Source organism: Pipistrellus kuhlii, unplaced genomic scaffold (genome assembly GCF_014108245.1).
Source record: "Pipistrellus kuhlii isolate mPipKuh1 unplaced genomic scaffold, mPipKuh1.p scaffold_m20_p_6, whole genome shotgun sequence".
Taxonomy (NCBI): Eukaryota; Metazoa; Chordata; class Mammalia; order Chiroptera; family Vespertilionidae; genus Pipistrellus; species Pipistrellus kuhlii.
Genome location: NW_023425562.1, coordinates 33,805,693 through 33,833,006, shown reverse-complemented (window position 1 = coordinate 33,833,006; position 27,314 = coordinate 33,805,693). Strand labels below are relative to the sequence as shown.

At 40.2% G+C, this 27,314-nt stretch overlaps 1 long non-coding RNA gene and 1 other non-coding gene across 4 annotated transcripts in view; both read left to right on the top strand.

Moving 5' to 3' along the window:
- LOC123651517 overlaps nt 1-27,314 on the top strand; it is a 75,209-nt gene that overhangs the window by 16,211 nt on the left and 31,684 nt on the right. The gene's annotated exons all lie outside the window — the stretch shown is intronic.
- On the top strand, nt 19,187-19,293 carry LOC118708621. The gene has a single exon (XR_004984674.1). It is a non-coding gene; the product is annotated as a U6 spliceosomal RNA (small nuclear RNA).

The following is a 27,314-nucleotide window of genomic DNA, read 5'->3' as shown; positions in this document are numbered from 1 at the left end:
TTTGTACTTTAAAGGACAAAACCAAGAAAGTAAAAAGACAACTCACAGAATGGAGAAAAATATCTACAAATCATATATCTTATTTACTTATTTACTTATTTATTTATTTATTTATTTATTCATTCATTCATTCCTCACCCAAGGATATTTTTCTATTGATTTTCAGAGAAAGTGGAAGAGAGAGGGAAAGGCAGAGAGGCACATTGATTAGGGTCTGGGCCGAGGAGGAGCCTGCAACTGAGGTATATGCCCTCATTTGCAGGAGGATGCTCTGTTCACTGAGCCAAACCAGCTAGGGCCTGAATAAACACTCTTTAAAGAGGACGTACTACAGATGGCTAATAGACATATGAAAGGATGCTCAATGCCACTAATCATCAGAGAAATGCACATTAAAACCACAATGAGACATCATCTCAGACCTGTCAGAATGGCTATCATCAATAAATCAGCCAACAAGTGGTGATGTTGATGTGGAGAAAAGGGATTGTTGGTGGGAAAGTAGATGGATGCAGCCACTGTGGAAAGCAGTATGGAGTTACCTCAAAAAATAAAAAACGGAACTACCTTTTGACCCAGCAATTCCACTTCTGGGACTGTATACAAAGAAATCTGAAACCCCTAAGTTCATTGCAGTACCATATACAATAGCCAAGATCTGGAAGCAGCCCAAGTGCCCACCAGTAGACGAGTGGATAAAAAAATCTGCATTACAAGTACGGGAATGGGGGGGGAGGGTAATGGGGGAAAGGACACATATGTAATACCTTAATCAATAAAGAAAAAATATGTGTTACATTTATACAATGGAATACTACTCAGCTGTAAAAAAAAAAAAAGTATTATGTTAAGTGAAATGAGCCAGTCAAAGAAAGACAAGGACCATATAATTTTACTTATATATGAAATCAAAGGTGTAGAAAGCCGCCTGGGAAGACACATTGGCATTTTCTTTAATTATCGTCAGCTGAACTCAAGGCTTAGGCAGAGCCATGCCTTGGCAACATGTTTCCCCTAAGATGGCGAACATGTTGTCAGCTTTGCCTTCATATCAACTCAGGTGTCGTCAGGGGCAGGACTAGATATGTAAATCTAGGCATGCTAGGGCCCACTTAAGAATGCAAATAAGTTGGTGTTACTTCCTGGTATTGGGGTATAAAATAAATGTGCTGGGAGGGGTCCCGTTGTCATCATCTTCCTGCCTCTTCAACAGACAAAATAGCGGCCCACCCAGCTTTAAATCTATCTCTGTGTCTTCTTTCTTTATTTCTATTATTTCTCAATCCCTGGCCGCCTCCACTTAGAACCGGTTTGTTCATCTCTCTTTCCGTTCAGGATGCGGAAAAGGGAGATCCCCGTGGCTGCTGTGGAGCCTAAGACCATCAGAAAACACAGACATTTACATGAGGATTCATTAACAGTAGCAACGTTACAGTTATGAAGTAGCAACGAAAATAATTTTACGGTTGGGGGTCACCACAACATGAGGAACTGTATTAAAGGGTCGTGGCATTAGAAAGGTTGAGAACCACTACTCTGAAAGCTTAAAACAGAAAACTCTGGGAACTCTGAAGAGAAAGAAGGGTTTAGAGATAAACAATTTTTCATAAAGGTTTTATTTTAGGTCTGGAAGGAAATGGGGGATTTTAGCATGTAGAAACTAATCTTCCTAGTGTGAGCCTCCTGGGTAAACGGATTGTGTAAGGCAGCGCAGAAAAGCTGTGATCTTGTTCGGGGAGGAAAGCATGATCTGATTTGATGGAGTGTGCGGTGCAAGCAGGATGGACTGAGAAAAAAAGGCTGAGGAGGGAAGTTGAGGACAGACCTTTGGATGACTTTGAATAATACCCCAGGAAAGGTTTTGGATGGCAGTGGGAAATGAAGTTTTTTGAGCAGGGAATTGATATGATCTGAACTGTAATTCTGGAAGATAATCTGGCACCAATACTGGAACGAGGTAAAAAAGACAAGACAATAATAAGGAACTCAATTCAGTAACCCAGGGCAGTGATATATGGGTCTAAACTTAAAACAGGATTGGTGGAAATTGAAAGGCAGCAATGGATGGGAGATGTTTCGGAGGAACCAATTAAACCAGCTTTAAAAAAAATTATTAATTTTCTTTTTTTCTCTTGGAAATTCTTTATGGGGACTTTGGCTTTAACTGGCTGATGTAGGCAGATTGGATGCCAAGTAAATCATGTTGTTTTATAGCTTATATATAAAAAAAAGCCAACTAGTTAATAAGCATTAGAACATTGTGATCTCGGTACAAATGCTTGATGTGCTCATGTTCCCAAACATTATATTTCATTTCAGTTTTTTAATGTGTAGTTCCTATACCATTGACCAAAAACTTCCAAAAATAACTTAACTATGCTTTACTTTTCATTATCTAATCATCCTTGTGAGCCAAAATTATTTTTAAAAAATTAAGAAATACTAAATCCGCAAGTCTATTATGTCTAACCACATTCCCAATCTACCCATCATTCACAACATTGCCAGATAAATGTTCCTGTTTAATATGTTTAATACTCAATCACCCATTTGAATTTGTATAGTGATTCTCTCATGCCTGTGCCCCAAATTGCAAATTTTCTGCTAGACATTCAAGCAGAAAAGATCAGGCCCCATTTACCTTTTCATCTTTACCTCCAGTGACCTTCTCTCCAGTCTAACTGATCTCTTTGTTATCCCCCTACTCTCAACATTCACATTTGCACCTCAGTGTTTTGCTTTCAGACTTTTTCTACCTGCAATTCCCTCCCATAGTCTTTATTTGAATTCTTACCTGCCCTTTAAGACTGGCTTAGATTCTACCTTCTTCATTACCTTCTCTCCCAGGTACGTCAGAGAAAGCTGATCTCTGCATTTGCTAAACTGTATAGCATTTATTGTCGGCACCACATAATTTGGCATTTAATTATCTGCTTTATTTTTTATAAGTGCTGGCTGTGTCTTCTTTCCTTGAGAACAGGTTAACTCTATTATGTGCTTCTCCTGATTCTCTCCACCTTTACTCTCAGCATTAGTTAGAATTATTTTGGTTGCATGTGACAAAACCTCAATTCAAATAAGCTTTGAAAAGGGAATTATTTTACCGATTGTAAAGAGTTAATGGATAGCCGAAGCCAGTTTGGCTCAGTGGTAGAGCGTAGGTCTGCGGACTGAAGGGTCCCGGGTTCGATTCAGGTCGGGAGCATGTACATTGGTTGCGGGCACATCTCTAGTGGGGAATGTGCAAGAGGCAGCTGGTCAGTGTTTCTCATCGACATTTCTAGCTCTCTATCTCTCTCCCTTCCTCTCTGTAAAAAGTCAATAAAATATATTTTAAAAAAAAAAAGAGTCCATGGATAGAATAGGATTTAAAAGCATATTTAAATGTAGGTGCTTAAACAACGTCACCAATCTCTCTCCATATCTTGGCTCTGATTTCCTCTGAAAGAATGAGTTCAGGCAAAGTATGAGTATTAGTAAATGGGGCCAGTAGCAACTTATGCATTTACATCTAAATTATTGAGTAAATTCATCAGGAAGGATGCATATGTTCCTGTATTGTTCTAGAAAAAGCCCCGAGGCCAACCCTCATACTGCCTCGCAAGGATCATATACCAGTACTATCCCTAAACCAATCACGGAAACTTTTTTTTTCCATTTTATTTTTCTATTTTTATTTCAATAAAATACATTTTGATTGATTTCAGAGAGGAGAGAAAGATAGAAACATTGATGATGAGAGAGAATCATTGATCGGCTGCCTCCAGCACACCCCACACTGTGGATGGAGCCTACAACCCAGGCATGTGCCATGACTAGAAATTGAACTAGTGACCTCCTGGTTCTTGGGTCGGGCTGCAATTACAGTTTACGTTCAGTATTATTTTGTACTAGAGGCCCGGCACATGATATTTGTGCACAGGGGAGGGCCCCTCAGCCCAGCCTGCATCCTCTCCAATCTGGGACCCCTTGAGGGAAGTCTGACTGCCCGTTTATGCCTGATCCAGGATCAGGCCTAAATGAGCAGTTGGACATCCCTCTCACAATCCAGGACTGCTGGCTCCCAACTGCTTGCCTGCTTGCCTGCCTGCCTGTCTGATAGCCCCTAACCATTCTGCCTGCCAGCCTGATTACTCCCTAACCACTCCTCTGCCAGCCTGATTGACGCCTAACTGCTTCTCTGCCAGCCTGATTGCTCCTAACTGCCCTCACCTGCCAACCTGGTTATCCCTAACTGCCCTCCCCATCTAACCTGGTCACCCCTAACTATCCTCCTCTACAGGTCAGTCACCTCCAACTGTCCTCCCCTGCAGGCTTGGTCTCCCCCAACTGCCCTCCTCTGCCAGTCTGGTCCCCTGCAACTGCCCTCCCCTGCAGGCCACCTTGTGGCAGCCATCGTGTGTTCACATGGGGGCAGCCATCTTTGACCACATAGGGGTGGCCATCTCTGACCACATGGGGATGGTCATCTTGTGTGTTGGAGTGATGGTCAATTTGCATATTACTCTTTTATTAGATAGGATCAGTTTCAGGTGTACAGCATAGTGGCTAGGTAATCATGTTCTTTACATTAAGGAATACACACACACACACACACACACACACATATATGTAATAAAGATGAGGGAAATAATAAAGTTCAGAGCAGAAATAAAATAGAGAATAGTCTGGGTTGACTCTTAAGCAGACTGACTGTAAGGATTGAGAGCTGGTAAGAGGAGATGCAAAGTAATCTCTATTTTCTTTATTTCTGTTCTGACCTTTATTATTTCCCTCATCTTTATTATTTCCCTCTTTCTACTAACTTTGGGATTTGTTTGTTGTTCTTTTTGTTGTTCATTTAAGTGTACGGTTAGATTGTTTACCTGAGGTTTTTTAGTTTCTTTTTTTAAAAAATGTAAATTGATTTCAGAGAGACAAAGGGTGAGGAAGAAAGAGGTAGAAACATCAGTCATGAAAGAATGTCATTGATCAGCTGCCTTCTGCACACCTCCTCTGGGGATTGATTACACAAACCAGGAATGTGCCCTGACCAGGAATTGAACCACAACTTCCTGGTTCATGGGTTGACGCTCAACCATTGTGCCACACTGGCCAGGCAAATTTTTCTTGATTCTTGAAATAGGCTTAATGCTATGAATTTCCCTCTTAGAACTGCTTTCATAGTGTCCTGTAGATTTGGGGTTGTTCTATTTTCATTTTTTCTCAACATATCTTTTTATTTCTTCCTTGATCTCATTGTTAACCCATTTATTAGTTGAGTAAAACGTTATTTAATCTCTATGTCTTTTGTGTGTTTTTCAGATTTTCTTCTTATAATGGATTTCTAGTTTCATACAATTGAGGCTGGAGAAGGTGCTTGATCTGATTGCATTGTTTTTAAATTTATTGAGACTTTGAGGGGGAAAGGGAATCTGGGAAGTTTTTTATTTCTCCTTCAATTTTATTTTTTAATGTATTTTATTGATTTTTTACAGAGAGGAAGGGAGAAGGATAGAGAGTTAGAAACATTGATGAGAGAGAGACATTGATCAGCTGCCTTCTGCACACCCCTCACTGGGTATGTGCCTGCAACCAAGGTACATGCCCTTGACCAGAATCGAACCTGAGACCTTCCAGTCCGCAGGCTGACGCTCTATCCACTGAGCCAAATTGGTTTCGGCTCTCCTTCAATTTTAAATGATAGCCTTACTGGAAGTCTTAATTGTATGTCATTGCTTTCCATCACTTTGAATATTTTGGGCCAATCCCTTTCTGACCTTAAATGTTTCTGTTGATAAATCAGCTGACAGTCTATGGAAGCTCCTTTGCAGGTAACTGTCATTCTCTTGCTGCTTTTAAAATTCTCTCTTTGTCTTTACCCTTTGCAATATTAATTATGACGTGTGTTGGTGTAGGCCATCTTGTTTGGTACTTTCTGGATTTGTGTGTCTTTTTTCTTCACCAGGTTAGGGAAGTTTGCAGTCATTAATTCTTTAAATAGGTTTATAATTTCTTGCTCTTTCTCTTCTCCTTCTGATGCAGATATTGTTATACTTGATGTTGTTCCAGAGTTCCCTTAAACTATTCTAATTTAAAACATTTTTTTTTCTTTTTGCTACTTTAAATGGGTGTTTTCTGCAATTTTTTCTTCCAAATCACTGATTTGATCCTTTGCTTTACCTATTCTGCTGTTGATTCCTTCTAATCTATTCTTCATTTCAGATAGTGTATCCTTCATTCTAACTGGTTCTTTTTTTAGGGTTTCTATGTCCTTTTCTTAAAAAAAAAAAAAAAAAAAAAAAAGTATTATCTCTTTTGCCGAAGTTCTCACTGAGTTTATCCATTCTTCCCCTAGGTTTTCTGAGCATCCTTACAACCATTGTTTTGAATTCTGTGTCTAGTAGATTGCTTGCCTCCATTTCATTGAGTTCTTTTTCTGGGGATTTCTCCTATTCTTTCACTTGAGGCACATTTACTTGTCTCCTCATTTTGATGCTTCTCTGTAGATTAGGTAGATTTTCTATGTCTCATAGTGTTTGTGGGGTGGCCTTATATAATAGGTGTCCCGGGGGCTCAGTGGTGTAATCTCCCTCATCTCCTGAGCTCGGTGCTCCAGGAATGTCCCTTGTTTGGGTTATGTGAACCCTTCTGTTGTGTGGGGAAGCATGGGACTTGGTTGGAACGTCTGCAAGGAGGAATCTCTGAAAGGTCAGAGGCCTCTGGGGAACCTTGCTGAAGGCAGCAGCCCCTCCCTTGACTTTTCCAAACAGGTCTGACCCCCTGGGTGTTTTACTAGAATCTTTATGTTTAGACTTCAAAATGTCCTTGTTTGAAAGACACTACAGATGCAGGTGCTTTGTCAAGGATGCTTAACCTGCTGATTGTATCTAGAGGTTAATTTTAGTTCAAGTTGTTGTGACAATAAAAACCCAAGAAGGCAGGCAAACGAGGCTATTTCTTTCTAAAGCAAAACAGCCCCTTGCCTTCTCTTTCATGAAAATGTGTGTTAGAGTAATCATTTACCCATCATTCTGGTCTGCTGGTCAGCCCTGGCACTATTGTAGTTGAGTCTTTTTTAAATATATATATATATATATATGTATATATATATATATGTATATATATATATATATATATATATATATTACTTATTTTTGAGAGTGATAGGGAGAGAAAAACATTAATTAATCAGCTGCCTCTCATGTGCCTTGGCTGGGAATTGAACCAGCAACCTTTCAGTGCCTGGGACAATACCCAGCTAACTGAGCCACACCAGCCAGGGCTGTAGTTGAATCTTTTTTTTAAATTGAATTAAAACTATTTACTGTTGTAAACCTTTAACAAAAGCATTATGAGATCTAAATACAGTCTTTGACAGTTTGAACAAATAAGTGGTATATTTAAAAAAACAAAGCTGATGAGCATTAGATCCATTCTATATATTTCTTTCAACCATTTCAGCAAGAGAACAGCACAGTATTTTTAAAAAGAAATATAGCAAAGATTATCCCTATTGTAATGGCAAACTCTGGAAACTGTAATAAATAAAAGTAATTGAATAGTCAAATGGTCATATTCCTAATCAGGAAGATGTCACAGGGGTCCTCAAACTTTTTGAAGTGGGGGCCAGATCACGGTCCCTCAGAGAGCTGGAGGGCCGGACTATATGAACTACTAATTCCTACTGTAACACCTCGGCTGCGCTCACTGCCCAAAAAACCTGGCGGGCCGGATCAGACTCCTCTGCGGGCCGCATGTGGCCCGCGGGCCATAGTTTGAAGACGCCTGCTAGAGGAAGAACAGGCTGCAATCCAGTTATCTTCAGTTGTCGACAGAGAAGGCTTTTTCTTGTCGGTTGATTTCATGTAGTTGAGTCTTGATTACTGTTGGCCCATATGTGGATGAGGATCCTTAGGCTGACTGATTATGAGGATCAACTCCAACCACAGTGTACAAGCTGTTTTTGGGAATGACCCCACAGAGCAAAATTTACCCAAAGCAGAGTATTGTGTCTGTCATGATCTCCTTTTGGGCGTGCTACTTGTGGAGCTAATCAGATACTGCTCTGACATATTCAGCAGCCAGCCACCAGGGGTGTTGGTTCTGAGGCCTCTTGAGGTCAATATTAGATGCTGCCTGTGACTAGCCCTCGGCTACCTGCTCGGAGCTACACAGTAATCCACAATTGGTGACTGCCTCCGCTGGGCCTGGTGTGTATAGGAGAGGCCAAGCTACATACCGAGGCCAGCTTCTATCAGTACCAAGCCTGAGGCAGGTCAGCAGAAGGCCCAAAGTGCCCTGTGATCTGGCTCTTCTGCTGGCTGCCTGGTAGGGTCAGCCGCTGAAAGAGCCTCTGGCAGTATGTGAATCGCGTGAGGGAGGTTTTGACGCACCAAGCAAGGGCAAGAGACGTTAACCAAGTTGATACAGGTCCAAACTCAGCACCACTGCTGGGTTTGTGGCCACACAGAAAATGTCTCATGCTGCCCAAGCTCAACCACCATTCTCCCGGGGCGTGTGGATCTTTGCAGTGGTGTAGGGTCTCAGGGAGTTTTCAGGGGGAAGCCAGTGGATTTCATCAGGCTAAAGCAGGCTAAGATTTATTCACGTGTCCCAGGTTCAGCACAGGAGCAGTAGTGCCTGTCATGGTATACTGGGGGGAAATCAACATCATCCCAGAGTCATATAACTCAGTTCCTTCTGTGTGGGTCTCTGGCATTCCCTGAGTCTGCCCGGACCTCCTTGAGAGCTTTCTAGGGAAGACCTAAGAGGGCCCAGGCTGCCCGCAGGTACCCTGATTCCTTGGCAGGGCACGAGCCTTGCCGGGTGGGGCCACAGTGAGTCAGGAGGGTGGAGCCAACGCAATTCTCCAGGCTGACGCTGCATAGAAGGGAATTCTCCACGCAGGAAAGAAGGCATTAATGGGAGGTGTACGAGAGGCACTCAGCACAGGGACAGTGGTCGCTGTCCCTCTGTCCCTCTCCCCAATCTCTTCCTGCATGACTCCAGTTTGCTCTGAGCCACCATCCCTCTGGGTGAGTGCCTGAAAATGATATTTTGTGTGCTAGCCCTTTAGAGGGTGCCTGAGTTTCTAGAAGTTCCCATCTCTCCCTAGTGGATGAAAACCCTGCTGATTTTCACAGGCAGATGTTATGTGGGCTCCTCTTCCAAGCTCTAGTGCTCTGGACTGAAGAGCCTGGCATGGGGTTGAAAACTCTCACTCCTGAGGTGGGCCTTGTGTAGCTGAGCTATCCCTCCAGATATCCCTCAACTGCTACATGTGGGTCATGTTTCTGTGTCTTTCTATTTTGGCTGCCTCTCTGCATTTGTTTCTGTATATTAGGCCAGCCCTTTTGCAGCCTTACCCTTCCACTCAGTTTTAGTGTGGCTTCTTCTGTACGTCCTTAGCTATAAGACTTTTGTTCATCTAGTCTTCAGTTGGTTATTCATATTGATTACTCTATAGTTGAGCTGTAATTTTGAATTGATTCTGAGAAGTTGTGAATGTAACTTCTACCTACTTTGTTGCCATCTTGGATCTTCTCCAAATCACTTGTTCAAGCCTCTGCTTCATCTAGTCTGCTGTTGATTCCTTCTAGTGTATTCTTCATTTCAGATAGTGGATTCTTTATTTCTGACTGGTTCTTTAATTATGGTTTTATAGCCTTTTTAATGCTTTCTATCTCTTTGTTAAAGGTCTCACTAAGTTTCTTGAGCATCCTTAAAAACCATTGCTTTGAGTTCCATCTGGTAGATTGCTTGCCTCCATTTTATTCCAGTTTTTTTGTTTTGTTTTGTTTTGTTTCGTTTCCTGGATATTTCTTCTGTTTTTTCATTTGGATCATGTTTTTGTGTCTCTCTATTGTGGCTGCCTCTCTGCATTTGTGTCTGTATCACAATCTTCATAGAGTGGCTTTATGTAATAGGTGTCCTGGGAGCTCCATGGTGCAGTCTCCCTGGTCTCTTGAGCTAGATTCTCCAGGAATGTCCTTTGTTTGGGCTATGTGGGCCTTTATATTGTTTTGATTGCTATTGGCCCATCACTGGGTGGGGTTGAATCTTAAGCAGACTGACTGTAAGTATTGACCTGCTGTGTGGGGTCTGACCCCCATGAAGTAAAATTTGTCCAGTAAGGTCTGGTGCCTGCTGCAATTTTTTTTTTTTTGGGGGGGGGTGCCACTTGTAGAGCTAATCAGGTTATATACTCTGATGTAGTCTTCAGCCAGCCACCAAGTGTACTGGTTCTGAGGCATCTTGGAAAGACTCCAATGCAGGCCAATGTCAGCTGCTGTCTGTGACGAGCCCTAGGCTACCTGTTAGGAACTACAAAGAAATCCACAGTTAATAGCTGCCTCTGCTGGACCTGGGTATGTGTGGGAGGGGCCAAGCTGCCTACTGACGCTAGCTTACAGCAGTACTAAGCCTGGGGCAAGTCAGCAAAAGGCCCAAGGCACCCTGTGATCTGGCTCTGCTGCCAGCTGCTTGTTAGACTCAGCCGCTGAAAGAGTCTCTGATGGTATGTGAGTTGCATGAGGCATGTTCTGAAGTCACCTGGTATGGGCAAGTGGTGGTCACGAGGTTAAAACAGATTCAAACTCGGCACCAGTGCTGGTTCTGTGGCGACTCGGCAAAAGTCTCCTGCTACCCCAAGGTGACACAAAACATAGCACATTAATTGAGAAGATAGACAATTGAAGGTGTTTATTAAAACCAAGCAGCAACTTTGGTTAATTTGGCAGGGGATAGGTCTAGAAATAAAAGAGATATCTCTCAAGTTTATTTCTTTATTTTACTGATTTTTAAAAGGAATTTAATTGTTTTTTTAGAGCGACAGAAAGAGAGAGAGAAAAAAAAGAGAGAGAAACATTGATGTGAGAGTAAAACATTGATCGGCTGCCCCCCTCCATGTCCCCTACCAGGGATCGAGCTCACAACCCAGGCATGTGCTCTGACGAGGAATTGAACCTAGCACCTTTTTGGTGTATAGGACAACACTCAACCAACTGAGCCAAAACGGCCAGGACAAGAGTTTATTTTTTAAATCCTAGATTAAATAGCTGTTTCATGATTCACATGATGGGAAAAAGCCTGTGTCCATCTTTAATTGGAGCAGAGAGTGGGGAAATAGGAAAAAAAGAAAATTTGGAACTTTGAAGTCAGATCAAATTCAATCTTCTGCCACTTACTAAACATAAACTTTGCAAAGTTTTGCATTCTCTCCAAGCCCGTTTCTCTATTTGTAAAATATGGAATAACAACAGCAGTATATACCTTATATAGATTGCTTTTAGGATTAAGTGAAAAAATGCATGTGAGATGTTTTTCACAATAACAGGAATATATAGTGAATGCTAATTAACCATCGGCTAATATTATTATATTGCATTATTATTATTATTATTAATGCTTAAGGTGAGTTTTTTGAAGGAAACAAAAAACCATCAAAATAACTGCTTTGTACAATGGTATATGTACAAAGATAATAATTTAATAAAAAAATTTTTTTAAGAAAAAATAAATAACTGCTTTGTAGAAGCAGGACCAGGACCAAAAACCATCTGAATGGGTTCAAAGTGTTCAAAATCTTGACAGTACATTTGCAAGCACAACTCAAGATAGTTCTGGATTCACTTGCAGAAAATGATCAGAGTCCCTGTGGATGTCAAGCAGGTGAGGGTGAGAATGCAGCCTTTTGTAAAGTCAGAATTGTGGTGTCTTGTTCACATCTCTATTATGTGTGTCTGTGTCTCAGGACACTTTAATACAAAGAATGGAAGAATGAATCTAGGACACACTATTTTGGACATATGCCCACTCAGAATTTATCAAAGTGATTCATAAAGTATCAAAATTTTATAAACAATCTGTAGTTTTCAGGAAAAGAGAGCAGCCCAAGGAACCAAAATATTATCATGTAATATTTTAGCCTCAGTTTTTATTTGCTGTTACTTCTAGAATACCAGAACTCTGTACAATGATGAGGCAGAATGGACTATGAGGCAGGGGTCAAAATCAAAGTACGATGCATTTTCAAATTTAAATCAACTGAGTGTATACTCAGTCTCCACAAATCCAAGTCCCTTCAGGTAGCTTTAGGTACTTAGGTTTGTTTCTTTCATTGCTTTTATTGTTAAGTGTTACTGTGATGAATATTCTCCTATTAGCTGCCATTTGTGGAAATTATTTATATTTCATTGAGACTATTTTCAAATAAAACAGTGACAAAAGTAAATTTTAATCAATAAATCTCAAAATTTTAAAAATTATATACATTAGGAAAGCAAAGTCTTTATATAAAAAAAAAAACAGCTTTTAACCAATAGCTGAATGCTGTCCAAATAAGATTTAAAAGCAGTTAGTGACTGAGACTGAGCTATATCTAGGTTCCAATGACATAACTATTACAAAAGTAATATGCATGAGAAATGACTTATTCTCTTTTAAATGAAATGTATATTCTATAACTACTAAACAAATAAGTTAAATGTTGGCTAAAAATGGGAAACCAGAGTAAAAGAAAACATGGGTAAAGGCTAATACAGTAAAGAATAAAATAGATTACAAATAAAGAGATATGGGATTGGAAGAAATAAGGTTGAATAAAGGAGAGAATAAGTGAGAAGTTTAATGGGTTTTTGATTAACCTAAATTGTGGAAGAGGAATAGTGAAAAGAAGGGTTTGAAGGAAAGGAAGAGGTTTCTCAAGACCTCCATATCAAAGAGAAACCAAGATTTAAGCCCAGAGCCTGAAATTCTCTTGGGACTCGGTACAGACCAGCATCTGCCACCGTAATTACAAAAGGTGTCATCTGACTGACCTCTTGCTGCAATGTTAGACTAGTCGTGTGAAACAAAACAAAATTTTACTTTCTTAACATCCTTTAAATATATGTTACTTCCTTTAATAGCACTGCTGTACTTGGTCAGGGGAGGAAGAGAAAGTTAAATCCTCATTCAATAGCTTTAAAAAATGTTCTATTATTTTTAAGTCTATTTTTTCCTCTTAAATCTTCTAACGTCTTAAAGGCCTTTACTTTTACATGTTCTTTTTCCCCCTTCTAACTTACATGATTTTGAAGTATTTTTAATTTGCTCTCATTAGAAGCCCAGGGTAGTTATTACAAGTTCTTTAGATCTTGCCTTTAGAATGAATAATTTAAAATTCTAAATTTGAGTTATAATCAATACAAAATTAATTTCCTTCATTTGTGTGGTGGCACCTAGTTTTCAAGTGTTTTGTTTGTGGGGTCTTTTTTGGGTGGGGTTATTACCGAATATCACAGCTAATATAGTGGCAATATTTTTGGTGATCAAACCTCAATATAATTTTAACATTTTCCATGAGGATAAAATAAAGGATGAAAAATTAGGTTATATGTGTCTGTAACTCTGGTCACAGTTTAAATGGGCAGCATTTTACTCTTCAGTGAAACTCTCATATAATATTTATAGAGACTTCCATCTAATTTCTAAATGCTAAATAAAGCATACCTCCTAGAAAATAACAGGAATTAAGAGTAAAGTCCTACAAGCAAAATAATGAATTACCTGTCTCTAGTATATTTATGTTTATATTCTTTTTTTTTTGTGAGGTAATAGCAACAGTCATAAATTGACCTGATCATCAATCAGTATAACACCTCTTTGGGCCTTAACATATGGTCCACTTACTTCCCTGGTGGTCATTCATCTTTTAGCATTTAGTCTGCGTTGGGTTTGAGGTGCTGTCCCTACAGTGTATCCGTCAGAATAAACTTTCAGTTTTCCTGGTAGTCTGATTAGAGGACTTGTTGGGCTGGGCTCTTAGACACCTACAGAATTATTTTCTACCTCACAATGAAAATTGAATGCTTTACCACATTTTGGCTTTTATATCAGTTATGATGGGCACAGAATGTAGATAATGAGTAAGGCCTTTTTAATTACTAAAAAGGGTACCTAATGTCTAAGGTTACTTTTGGGAAGTATTGCATATGTCTTCTTTGGCTTCTTATTTTAAAAGACAACCTAGGAAGTGTTTCTAAAATTGTCTACTTGACTCAGATGAGTCCTCCATATGCCTGCAGTTCAAAATGTCCCAAACACTTGAAGCTAATAAAATATGTCCACTGTAATTAAAGACTAAAAATTAATGTTAAAAATAATAATAATACAAATATATCCCTGTCCAGGTAGCTCACTTGGTTAGAGCATTGTCCTGGTATGCCAAGGTTGCAGGATTAATCTCTGCTCATGTCACACACAATAATCAACCAATGAATGCATAAATAAATAGAACAACAGCCGAAACCAGTTTGGCTCAGTGGTAGAGTCGGTCTGCGGACTGAAAGGTCCCAGGTTCGATTCCGGTCAGGGGCATGTATTGTATCTGGGTTGCGGGCACATCCCCGGTAGCGGGTGTGCAAGAGGCAGCTGGTCGATGTTTCTCTCTCATCGACGTTTCTAGCTCTCTATCTCTCTCCCTTCCTCTCTGTAAAAAAATCAATAAAATATATTTTTTTAAAAAAACAGAACAACAAATCAATGTTTCCCTCTCCCTTCTTCTCTCTCTCTTTACAATCAATAAGAAAAATTAAAATAAAATAATCTCTGTGTCTTTGAGTTTGCTTCTGATTTATTCATTATTTTGTTTTTAGATTCCACATATAAATGAAAGCATATGGTATTTGTTATTCTTTTTCTCATTTATTCCATTTAGCATAATTCCCCCTAGGTTCATCTGTGGTCAGAAATGGCAAGATTCCATTCTTTTTTATGGCTGAGTAATATTCCATTGTATAAATGTACCACCTTTTCTTTATCTATTCATCTATTCATGGACATTTAGGTTGCTTCTTTGTAAATAAAGATGCAGTGAACAAATAGATGCACATATCTTTTCAATTTAGTGTTTTGGGCCTGACTGCTGTGGCTCAGTAGTTGAGTGTTGATCTATGGACCAGGTGGTCATGGTTCAATTCCCAGTCAGGGCACATGCCTAAGTTGTGGGCTTAATCCCCATTGTGGGGCATGCAGGAGGCAGCTGATCAATGATTCTCATCATTGATGTTTCTCTCCCTCTGTCTCTCTGAAACCAATAAAAATATCTTTAAAAAGTAGTGTTTTGGGTTTCTTTGGCCATATACCCAGAAGTGGAATTGTTAGGTCCTTCTTTGTTTCTTATTATAGCCTTTTTTTTAAAGTCTATTTTGTCTGATATAGGTATTATTATCCCAGCTTTTTAAAAAATTTGCCTTGGCGTAAAATATTTTTCCCCATCCCTTTATTAGGATAAAAAAATTTTTAAATATAGTTTTATAAAAAATATTAGAAAAAAAGTTAATTTTAATTTGGAAACAAAATGTTATATGCATTAAAAGTGGTGCTTAAATATTATTTTCAGATAGTTATAAGTTGGGCAAAAGTAGGTTTACAGTTGTGAGTATGTGAAACACTTTATTCTTGTATTATTACTTATTTATTAGTAATAAACATAACCTGTATGTCTTTTTCCATCTGAATAGCTCTAAACCTACTTTTGCCCCCTGCCCCTCCCCCCGTATATGTATTTAATGTTCCTTCTCTGTGATAAACTGAGAATGAAAGAAGATATTGAATCAAAGAACATGGTAAAAAATGACTAGGATCAGAAAACCCTGGGAGACAAAGGAAAATTAGGAGCACTTCATTCCAATTCCTTCAAATATGATCCCTGTTTTATCTGTCACATTAGCAACAACATATAAGTGTTCAGTTTTAGGCTCAAGGAAATGAAGCTAAAAATAAATTTCCAGGAAAACTTAATAGATGGAGTTGATTCCCAGATTGATTCCCAGTCAGGACATATGCTTGAGTTGTGGACTCCATCCCTGCATTGTACCCTGTAAGTTTTATGGAAGAAATTACCCCTCCTTAAGAAAAGGAATAAAATGTTGTTCTGTTTCTAACTCACTCACTATAAATCACTTTGGAAGCAGAGGCTTGCCGAATAGATGTTCCCCAACAAAATGAATTGCAAAAAGGCTGAACTGTTTGACTGAAATAAGAAGATGAAATTTTCAATTATTTGCTGAAGCTGCATTCACAGCATAACAAAAAACATTATGGCCAGAAGAGAAGTACTTTCAAGACTCAGTGTTCTTTCACTAATATAAATAACTCCATTTCGGCAGTTCTGATCATTTGGAATCCAACAAAGAACAGAACATTGTCACTAACATCCGCTGTAATAGAAAGTCAGCAGTGTCAAATTTTCTTCTTTGAAGCACTGACCTAGATGCTTATGTGATGTTCCTAGGATTAGTCACTTTTCAGCTTGTGAACTTTCTTAGATTAGTTCAAAGTTGCAAGGAGTTTCTATCTGGGATTGTTTCTTGGGGCTTTATGCAGAGTAGATTTTAAATGGAGTTAGTCTCTCCCCTCCCCCCAAAAGAGTTGAGGAATCCAAAACTTGGGCAAGATGAGTAGGGAGACCATTAAGAAGGCTGTTGTGCCCAGTCAGTGTGGTTCAGTGGTTAAACATCAACCAATGAACCAGGAAGTCACAGATTGATTCCCAGTCAGGACATATGCTTGAGTTGTGGACTCCATCCCCAGTAAGGGGTGTGCAAGAGGCAGCTGATCAATGATTCTCTCTGATTGTTGATGTTTCTATCTCTCCCTCTCCCTTCCTCTCTGAAATCAACGAAAAGAAAAATGAAAGAAGGTTGTGATCATGCGATCATGTGATCAAAAGAAGGTTGGGCCAGGGTAGTAAAGAGTAATAGATAGATTAAACGTATACTTTGGAGTCAGAAATAACAGACTTTGTTAAAAAGAAAAGTCAGGAGTGACGACAAAATTTTAGGTTAGAATAATTAGATAGGAGTGGAGCCATTTATAAAGCTGGTAAATTGAGAGATCTGAAAAGAAAAATAGAAGTTGAAGTTAATATTATGTGACTCTGTGCATAAGAAAATTTAAAATACTTTCAAGTAAAGCACCCTCAAGTCTTTGCTTTTGAAATCATGTTCTAATTTTTTTTCCCTTGGTACAGTATGGTTTTGGTGTATTCTTCATACCTCTTAAATTATTTAATGCTTTGAAAGTTCTATAGATAATCATAATAAAAGATAAAATATTCACTATTCACTCATTTCAAATGAGTTTATCTTTTGTGAAGATTAGAAAAAAAATTTAGATAATTTTTTCAGCCTTTCCCCAATTTCCATGATTTTTCAAATAAATACAATGCTTTTATAAATCACTTTTTAAGATAGTCACTATTAGTTGGTTTGGCAATGCTAAGCAAACTCATATAACATTTAAAGGGGGGGGGCAAAGGGAGGGAGAAAGACTAGTTTTTCCCCCTTTATTGGTTAAGGTATTACATATCGATATGTGTCCTTATCCCCCATTCCCCCACACACACTCATACCCTCCCCCTCCCCTCCCCCTCCCCTCCCTCTTTCCCCCCACCCCGGTATCTGTGTCCATTGATTAGGCATATATGCATGCATACAAGCTCTTTGGTTATTCTCTTTTTTTCCCCACCCTCCCCTACCTTCCTTCTGAGGTTTGACAGTCTGATCAATGCTTCTCTGTCTCTGAATCTTTTTTTGTTCATCAGTTTATTCTACAAATGAGTGAGATTTATTCTACAAATGAGTGAGATCATATGGCATGTATCTGAAAAAGACTACTTTAAAATTAACTTTAGATGTTCATTCATTCAAACAAAAGATAATAGTGACCTCTAGTGTTCATTGGGAGTATCTGAAATTTACCCGACCTACAGCTATTGAATGTACTTAGCATAGAAATGAATAAGGAGGCAAGTGAAAAAGGTCATTGTAGTAACTATGGTAATGATTAAAATGGGTGCATAATTTCTGAGAGCTCAGAGCCCCTAATCTGATTTCAAAAATTGAGGAGTAAAATCCTGAAGTAACTACCTCCTGAACTAATACGAAAAGGGGGGGGGGGAAGAGGGGGGAATCACAGGTGTCAGGGTGGAAAGAGCATTGCCATCAAAAAACAAACAAATATACAAAAACAGCAGCGTGAGTCAAGGTAGAAAACTAAGTAATGGATTACACTGCAGGACAGTTTCAACTGCACCAGCATAAAACAAGTGAGTCTCAGGAAAGAAAACAGGAGAGGGAGGCAAAGCGAAGATCAAGCAGAGTTTATGCTTCCTACGTAACAGGAAGCCACCCTAGAGACAGCCTTAGGATTCATATAGAGAAGTAGCAGCCCTGGGGGGGAAGGAGGTAAGTAGTGACTAAAATTGGATGTTATTGTAGTAGATGATGCAACAGTGAGAAGAGAAGATGGATTTAATAAATAATTGGAAGACAAAAATCCATAATGCGGCTTGAGTGTGTATAAAACCTAATGCCAAGGAGAGAGTCAAGGATGTCACTTTCTTTTAAAGGTCAGATAGATCGTATGTTCATCAATTGATGCTTTTAAAGTATAAGAAAAAGAATATGGTTAGTAGGAAAGATGACATGTGAACTTTGAGGTGCATGGGAAACAGTAATGTGTCAATGCCACAGGTAATTGGATTTCCTGCTTTTGATCCTTTGAGAAGAGAATTAAGTAAGAGATATGAATTTACTTTTATTGATATCTGCATAGAGGTGGTTGCCGAAACAATAAAAGTGGATAAGATTTCCCAGAAAGGAGTATCTATATAATAAAAGCCCAGTGACCGTTATGGTGGAATAACCAGAACAATAATCACTATGACACGCAGTGACCACCAGGGGACAGATGCTCAATGCAGGAGCTGCCCCCTGGTGGTCAGTGCTCTCCCACTGGGCTCATGGCTGGGCTCATGGCTGGCAAGAGCAGTGGTGATGGCATGAGCCTCTCCTGCCTCCGCAGCAGCACTAAGGAGCTGCGAGCCAAGCAGTAAGGAGTGAGCAGGTGGGTGGTTAGAAGCAAAGGGTCCCAGATTGTGAGAGAGATGTCTAACAGCTGGGCATCCCCCAAGGGGTCCCAGATTGTGAGAGAGATGTCTAACAGCTGGACATCCCCCAAGGGGTCCCAGATTGTGAGAGAGATGTCTAACAGCTGGACATCCCCCAAGGGGTTCCAGATTGCGAGAGGGCGCAGGCCGGGCTGAGGCTCCCCTTTCCCCATATGAATTTCATGCATCGGGCCTCTAGTATAGTATACAACAAAAAAGAGCAATTTTTCAAGGTTGGATTTGTTTAGAATATATTAGAAAGAAAAGGTCGTTCTCACTTCTGCGGCACATACACTAAAATTGGAGCAATACAAAGAAGATGAGCATGGTCCCTGTGCAAGGGTGACACACAAATTAGTGAAGCGTTCCATTGTTTGTGTTATGCCTGGATGGGGCTGGGAAGGAATATGAGTCAAAACAAAATCAATTTGTGGCACTCATCAGAATTGTGACCTTTGCACTATAAAGATGTTTGTATAAGGCGAAGGAAGGAAGGAAGGAAGGAAGGAAGGAAGGAAGGAAGGAAGGAAGGAAGGAAGGAAGGAAGGAAGGAAGGAAGGAAGGAAGGAATTTATTCAATATCAAAGCATAATTGAATGAATGAATCAATATTTCCAAGGTTGTCTTTTGAGGTTGCCATTATTGTAGTATCAAATGAATATATATTACATTTATTTACTATATTAATCAGGACTGCTTCAACAAATAAATAAGGAACTTTAAATAAACTAGCATGGGTAAAAGACTTCCTTATCATGCAAATTGAAGTCTCAGGGAATTGACTACTCCAGGCACAGCTGAATCCAAATGCCATGTTTTTAGTGGGCTCTCTCCATGTCTAGAAGGTACTTGAGTATGTATTGACTTAATTTTCACACAGAGGCAAAAAAAGACTGTGGGATGAATTTGCATGTAAAACTAATGACAACTGAGGGGGGAAAAAACAACTCTCTTTGCCTGCAGGGTCTCATATCCACCTCCCTAAAAGAACTCTGATTGGTTTGATGTTGACACTGGTCATATGGTCAACCTCACCCGTGTCCATCTGGTTCAGGGCCAAGAGCCAGGCTCTCTGATGCAACCCTCAGCCTCAGACACCTCTCCTGGCAAAGAGTGTGTCCGCAGGCTTGGACACAACCAATCACTGTGTCCAGAAAGATGATATATTCTGATTGATCACCCTGGGTTATGGAACATGGTGATAACAGTAAAGCCATGTAGGTAGCTCTCTGAGAATTACATAGAAAGGTTGTTTCCTCCAGGAACTCATACTTTATTTTTTAAATACATTTTATTGATTTTTTGTTTGTTTGTTTGTTTGTTTTACAGAGAGGAAGAGAGAAGGATAGACAGTTAGAAACATCGATGAGAGAGAAACATCGATCAACTGCCTCTTACACACCCTATACTGGGGATGTGCCCGCAACCAAGGTACATGCCCTTGACCGGAATCGAACCTGGGACCCTTCAGCCTGCAGGCCGATGCTCTATCCACTGAGCCAAACCGGTTTCGGCATGGGACTAATACTTTAGCAATTAAAATAAATAGTTTGGATATGGGAAGAATATAGACGCTACAAAATAAGCGAAGACTACAAAAGGAACATCTTCTCATCGGAGAATGTTTCTTGAAAGTCATTTCATTTCAGGGTGTCCTGCCTAAAGAAGTTGATGTCCTTCATCCTTCAACCACATACACATTACCCAGGAGTGAGAAAGCTAAAGAAGTGGGGTGTTGCAGGTCTGGGTCACATCAGTGAGGTAAGCCAGCAGATAGACAACATTTATAAGCTAGAGAATACCTGCCCCAGACTGTTTTAATAGCTTAACAATAACTTAATAGCTATTTGGAGATCAGAAGAAAGGGTTGGTGTATGTGCTCAATATAGACATACTAGAGGCCCGGTGCATGAAATTTGTGAATGGGAGGAGGGGTTGTCCCTCAGCCCAGCATGCACCCTCTCCAATCTGGGACCCTCAAGGGATGTCTGACTCCTCGTTTAGACCCGATCCTGGTAGGATCAGGCCTAGTCAGGCAGTCGGACATCCCTCTCACAATCCAGAACTGCTAGTTCCCAACTGCTTGCCTGCCTGCCTTCTTGATTGCCCCTAACCGCTTCTGCCTGCCAGTCTGATTACCCCCTAACCACTCCCCTGCCAGCCTGATTGATGCCTAACTGCTCCCCTGCCAGCCTGATTGCCCTAACTGCCCTCCTCTGCAGGCTTGATCACCCCCAACTGCCCTCCCTTGCAGGCCTGGTCCCTCCCAACTGCCCTTCCCTGCTGATCATCTTGTGGCAGCCATCTTGTGTCCACATGGGGACAGCCATCTTGTGTGTTGGAGTGATGGTCAATTTGCATATTACTGTTTTATTAGATAGGATATACAGATTGTACTGTGGAATCTATTGCTGAATTTACATCAAGGGTTCCAGATCACAATATTACTCTCTGATAGATTTTTCTAATTCAACACCAATAAAATATTCAGCAGTGTAGCTTCTGCCTTTTGCCATGGACTATCTTGGTTTCATCGTCCAACACAATAGCATCCTAATTGCCTGTAGGTGGTGGGCAAGCCAGTCTCAAGTCTATATCTCACTGCCTGATTTCTTAGACCACTTTAGACTTTACCTGTGTTATTCCAGGTGCCCCCTCAAGCAGACACTGAGACTGGATTGAATATAAAAGCTTTTTATTGAGGGAAATATTTCATATAGCCATCATATCACACTGCAAGTCTGACCAACAGTGAAAGAGAGAAGGAAGGGAAGTTAGGTGTCATTTAGTCTAGGAAAGTTCAGAAAGGCCAACAAGGAGTCATCATCACAAAGTGAGCCATCAGCCGAAACCGGTTTGGCTCAATGGATAGAGCATCGGCTTGGGGACCGAAGGGACCTGGGTTCGATTCTGGTCAAGGGCATGTACTTTGGTTGCAGGCATATCCCCAGTAAGGGGGTGTGCAAGAGGCAGCTGATCGATGACTCTCTCTCATCGATGTTTCTAGCTCTCTCTCTCCCTTCCTCTTTGTACAAAATCAATAAAATATATTTTTAAGAAAAACAAAAACAAAGTGAGCCATCAGAGGATTCCTTAGAACCTGCTACTCTCAGGGTGGCACTGGCAGGCATCTGTGGGGAGTGTGGCCTTAGCACAAACATGGTGATGATTTCACAGGATGGCAGCTCACGTCCTCAGTCAGCTATGCTCCCGGTAGCTGGTGGCCTGAGAGGCAATTCTCATGGCCATCCCAATGAAAGACCATTACATTCTGCAAAGTGAATGGAAATAAGATTGCAAATAAAGAACAGTCTCTGAGATCTTTGGAACATTTTACATGATCTAAGACACATATAATTTGAATGCCAGAATGAGAAGAGAAGAGAATGGGACAAAAAAAGAACCAGGAAAAAAATAGTTGAAATTTTCACAAATTTGTGGAAATAGTTCACTTACCTATCCAAGAAGCTCAACACATTTGAAGCAAGATAAATACAAGAATATCACTAGTCCAACTACCAAAAGCTAAACTAAATAAATTACATTGAAAGCAGTCAGAGAAAAACATTACATACAGAAGAACAATGATATATAATGCATTGAGTTATTGAAATGACATTTTATGAAAAGCAATGGATGCCAGAAAACAGTAGAAAGCCATCTTTAAAGTGCATCTGGAGCATTCATCAACATGGTCACTTGCTAAGACATAAAACAAGTCTCATGAAATATCAAGAATATCGAAATTTTAGAGTATGTTTCCTGACCACAATGGAATTAAAATAGAAAGAATTAAATTGTCTTTATTTCCAGATGATGTGATTGTTCATTCAGAAACATCAAAAAAAATAACCTAGTAGCCACAAAAATTTATTGCTGTTTACTGGCAAATAATTAGAAAATGAGAATTTTAAATATTATTTACAATAGCATTAAAAATATAAACTATTGCCCTGGCCAGTTTGGCTCAGTAGATAGAGCGTCGGCCTGCAGATGCAAGGGTCCCAGGTTTGATTCCGGTTAAGGGCATGTACCTTGGTTGCAGGCACATCCCCAGTAGGAGGTGTGCAGAGGGCAGCTGACTGATGTTTCTCGCATCAATGTTTCTGACTCTCTCTCCCTCTCTCTTCCTCTCTGTAAAAAATCAATAAAATATATTTTAAAAAAATATATATACATACTATTTAAGAGTAAATTTTCAAAAATAGTGTAAGACTTTGACAGTGATAAATACAAAATATTGATAAGAGATATTAAAGAAAATCTAGGTCCTGGCCAGGTGGCCTATTTGGTTGGAGCATTGTCCATGCACCAAGGGTTGTGATCTATTCCTGGTCAGGGCACAAACTTAGATTGCAGGTTCCAGCCCTAGTTGAGGTATGCACAGGAGACAATTGATGTTTCTCTCTCACATCAATGTTTCTCTCTCTCCCTTCCTTCCTCTCTAAAATCAATACAAAAACATATCCTTGAGTGGAGATTTTTTTCTAAATCTAGATAAGTGGGAACTCATATCATGATCATCAATTGGAAGACACAATCTTGTTAAGATTAGTAGTCTTCCAAAAAATGACCTGTAAATTCAATACAATTTCAACCAATATCCTAACAGACTTTTTCTAGAAATTGACAAGTTGACTCTAAATTTTTTCTGGAAATGCAAAAGACCTAGAGTAACAATCTTTGAAAAGAAAAACAAAGCTGCTCTGGCTGGTGTGTCTCAGTTAGTTGGACATTGTCCTGTGCACAAAAGGCTGCCAGTTCCATTCCTGGTTGCAGGCTTGATCCCTGAAGGGAGTGTGCAATAGGCAGCAGCTGATCCATGTTCTGCTCTCACTTTTTTTTTTGGGGGGGGGGGAGGGGGTAAGGGAAGTGGGGGACAAAAATTGAAACCTTGATTCTTTTTATCCTATCCAATAAAGAGGTAATATGCAAATGGACCATAATTCCAACACATAAGATGGCTGTCCTGTATAGTCAAAGATGGCCGCCTGCTTGTGGACACAAGATAGCTGCCACAAGATGGCCAGCAGGGGAGGGCAATTAGGGGTGACCAGGCTGGCAAGGGAGGGCAGTTAGGGGTGACTGGGTCAGCAGGAGGATAGTTAGGGGTGACCAGGTCTATAGGGGAGGGCAGTTAGGGGTGACTGGGCCTACAGGGAAGGGCAGTTAGGGGTGACCAAACCAGCAAGGGACGGCAGTTGGGAGCAACCAGGCCTATAGGGGAAGGCAGTTAGGGGCAATCAGGCCAGCAGAGGAGGACAGTTAGGGGTGACTGGGTCAGCAGGGGAGAGCAGTTGGGAGTGACCAGGCCTGCAGGGGAGGACAGTTAGGGGTGATTGGGCCAGCAGGGAAGGGCAGTTAGGGTTTCTAGGCTGGCAGGGGAGGGTAGTTAGGGGCAATCAGGCCAGCAGGGGAGCAGTTAGATGTCGATCAGGCTACCAAGGGAGTGGTTAGAGGTAATCAGGCTGGCAGGCATAAGCAGTTAGGGGCAATCAGTTAGGCAGGCAGGCAAGTGGTTGGAAGCCAGCAGTCCTGGATTGTGAGAGGGATCCCGGATTGGAGAGCGTTCGGGCTGGGCTGAGGGACACCTTCCCTCCATGCAGGAATTTCATGCACTGGGCCTCTAGTGGAAGTATAAAAGAGAAAATTCATATTCTTTTCCCTACTGGAATGGATTTTTAAAATATTTTTCTTTTCTTTTTAAAAAAATATTTTTCTTATGTTTTTATTTTATATTGTATGTCTCTTTTCTCTAGAGCTCTTTGAAGAGAGGGTATTGTCTTATTTTCATGTCACATACAATGCACATCGTAGTCCTTTAATATATGTGTGTGTCTGTGTGTGGATAAACTGGGGAATCTGTACTGCTTGGTGTCAAAGGTGAAGAGCTGGGTGCTCTCGGTTAGAACAGAAATAATAGTGAATCTCTGAAGAAGATCTAGAAAATGCTCTGCTATTCTTTCTTGGAAAGCAACTTAGCCCAGTAAGGATAAAAATGTGTACTAAATACAAATACTATGTGTTTTTATAACCTTAGATGGAAACAATCAGAGAAGATGCCTTGTGATTTCGATATCATTTGTTTCCTTGAAAAATAAAAGTTCTTCTTTGAATTGAAAAACACAGGGGAGATGGAGAATGAGCTCAAGTATGTGTCTAGTAACGCGTCAACATCTCTAAAAACATTGCTTAAAAACTAGTCTTTCCTGGCTGAGTGCTGTAATTTATAACATAGTTCCCACAGAGCTTTTCATGGTCATAAATGGCTTTATTTTTATAATCTTTTGCTACAATCTTAAAAATGCCAAATGGAGGCTGTTTTCTGTTGGGGTGGATGGGAGGAGAAAGGTAACCCTAATGGCACTTCCTAAAATTTTTGTTGTATTTGAGAATTTCACTATTAGACTTATGATTTAGGTTAAAGTATGTCTTAAAAGTAGCCATTAAATTATTTATATCTTATTGCATGAGTTTGCACAGTAAATATTTTAGTATAGGCAGACTGTATGCAGAGGTTAAAAGATGTCACACTCCAGACCTTCTTTGACTTATCAGCCAAGTGATCTTGAACAAAAGAGGCTTAATCTTTCTAGCTTCAATTTACTAATCTATGAAATGGGACTAATAATATCTATCACACAGGGATGTTGTAAGAATTAAATCAATAACAAAGGTAAAGTTCCTCTGAAACAGTTCTGGGGTATTTTTTGTTAGCTAAGGAAGAGCAGAGCATAGTATAAGACCCTGGACCCATCGGTTAAGTTTTGATGGAATGGAAGGGACTGGAAAAGGCCTAAGTACAGGGAGCTACCATGGAAGGAAAGAAAGGGCTTTGGCTGAGAATGCCAGTGGATAGAAGCCATCATGGGGATTCTGAAAGACACTGGGGACACTCCAGAAGGAGGGTTAGGACATCATCCCAATATTGGGTGCTAGTGCCAAAAAACAACAACCAAAAATCCATGGTTACTTGGCAATTTCACTTAGAACAGATCTAAGTAAATATTTACCTAATCTTGACATAGGAAAAAAGATTTCTCAAGTTTGGAAACAATGTAAGAAATCATACACACAAAGTTAATGTTTGACTACCAAAAAAATCCACTTGACGTCTGTACTTTAAAAATATTTAAAGAATTTTTAGCCGAAACCGGTTTGGTTCAATGGATAGTTGGGGACTGAAAGGTCCCGGGTTCGATTCCGGTCAAGGGCATGTACCTTGGTTGCAGGGACATCCCCAGTGGGGGGGGTGCAAGAGGCAGCTGATCGATGACTCTCTCTCATCGATGTTTCTAACTCTCTATCTCTCTCCCTTCCTCTCTGTACAAAATCAATAAAATATATTTAAAAAAATAAAAAATAAAAATATTTAAAGAATTTTTAAATGAATAGAAACTTCATAAAGAGAAATTACTTTTAAAGGCTGCACAGAAGACCTTCAAGGTAATGACAGTGGATTACACACAGGCATCTACTTTTGCTCCTTCTCACCACCCCACTAAAACAACAGTGAAGTGATTGTCGTAAAGGCATAAACCCACACAGGTGGAGAGAAAGGGGAAAGGAGGCAACAGAAGCAAGATTTTGAAGCTAGAAAACAAACGGGGTGATAAATGGCTTAGCAAAACACCCTAAAATAGAATCTTAAGTCAGCAGCGGGGAGTGGCACCCATTGCAGTTTACACCACAGGCTCCCGTGGGCTTCGGTAGTGGCAGCATGTGGAAGTAGGGAAGTGGAGGGGCAGAGACTGAAAACAGGACGATTGGTTGAGCGTCTGTTAACGTAAATGGACCCCAGGTCTCTTCCCCACTCGGCAGCTGGGCTACTGGTAAGAACCTGCTGAGACCATGAGGTTTACTCTCAGGAGAGATTAAAACAGGGAACATCAGGCATGACTAAAAGTGGGGCGTATAGAACTGAAAACAGAGATTAAGGAAACATCTACAGTTGCATCCTGAGGCATCTTGGCCTCTTCCCCAGTCAACAATCAGAAGCCCTGTCCTTAACAAAGGAGATCAGAAGAGTTTTCTTTGAGGAATTTGACCAGCCCAATAAAACAGACCTAAACATACTGACAGCTCACCCCCTTATGAAGGCCACATTCAACACATGTTCCCTTCCTCCTTTCCTCTTCCCTCTTAGAGCCTGCCAGTAGCTTTGCAGTCGATATTCTTGAGGATATGAAAATAACCAAGAAGTACTATACATCTGAGTGGAGTATCCAATATGAAAGATAAAAATCAAAAAAATAAACAGAAAAAGACACTTGGAGAAACAAACTTTGCAAGAGAAAAAGATACTGTGAAGAAGGAAAAGGAGGAGGAGGAGCAGAAGGAGGAGGAGGAAGGAGGAAGAGGAGAAGGAGGAGAGAGGAAGAGGAGGAGGAGGAGGGAG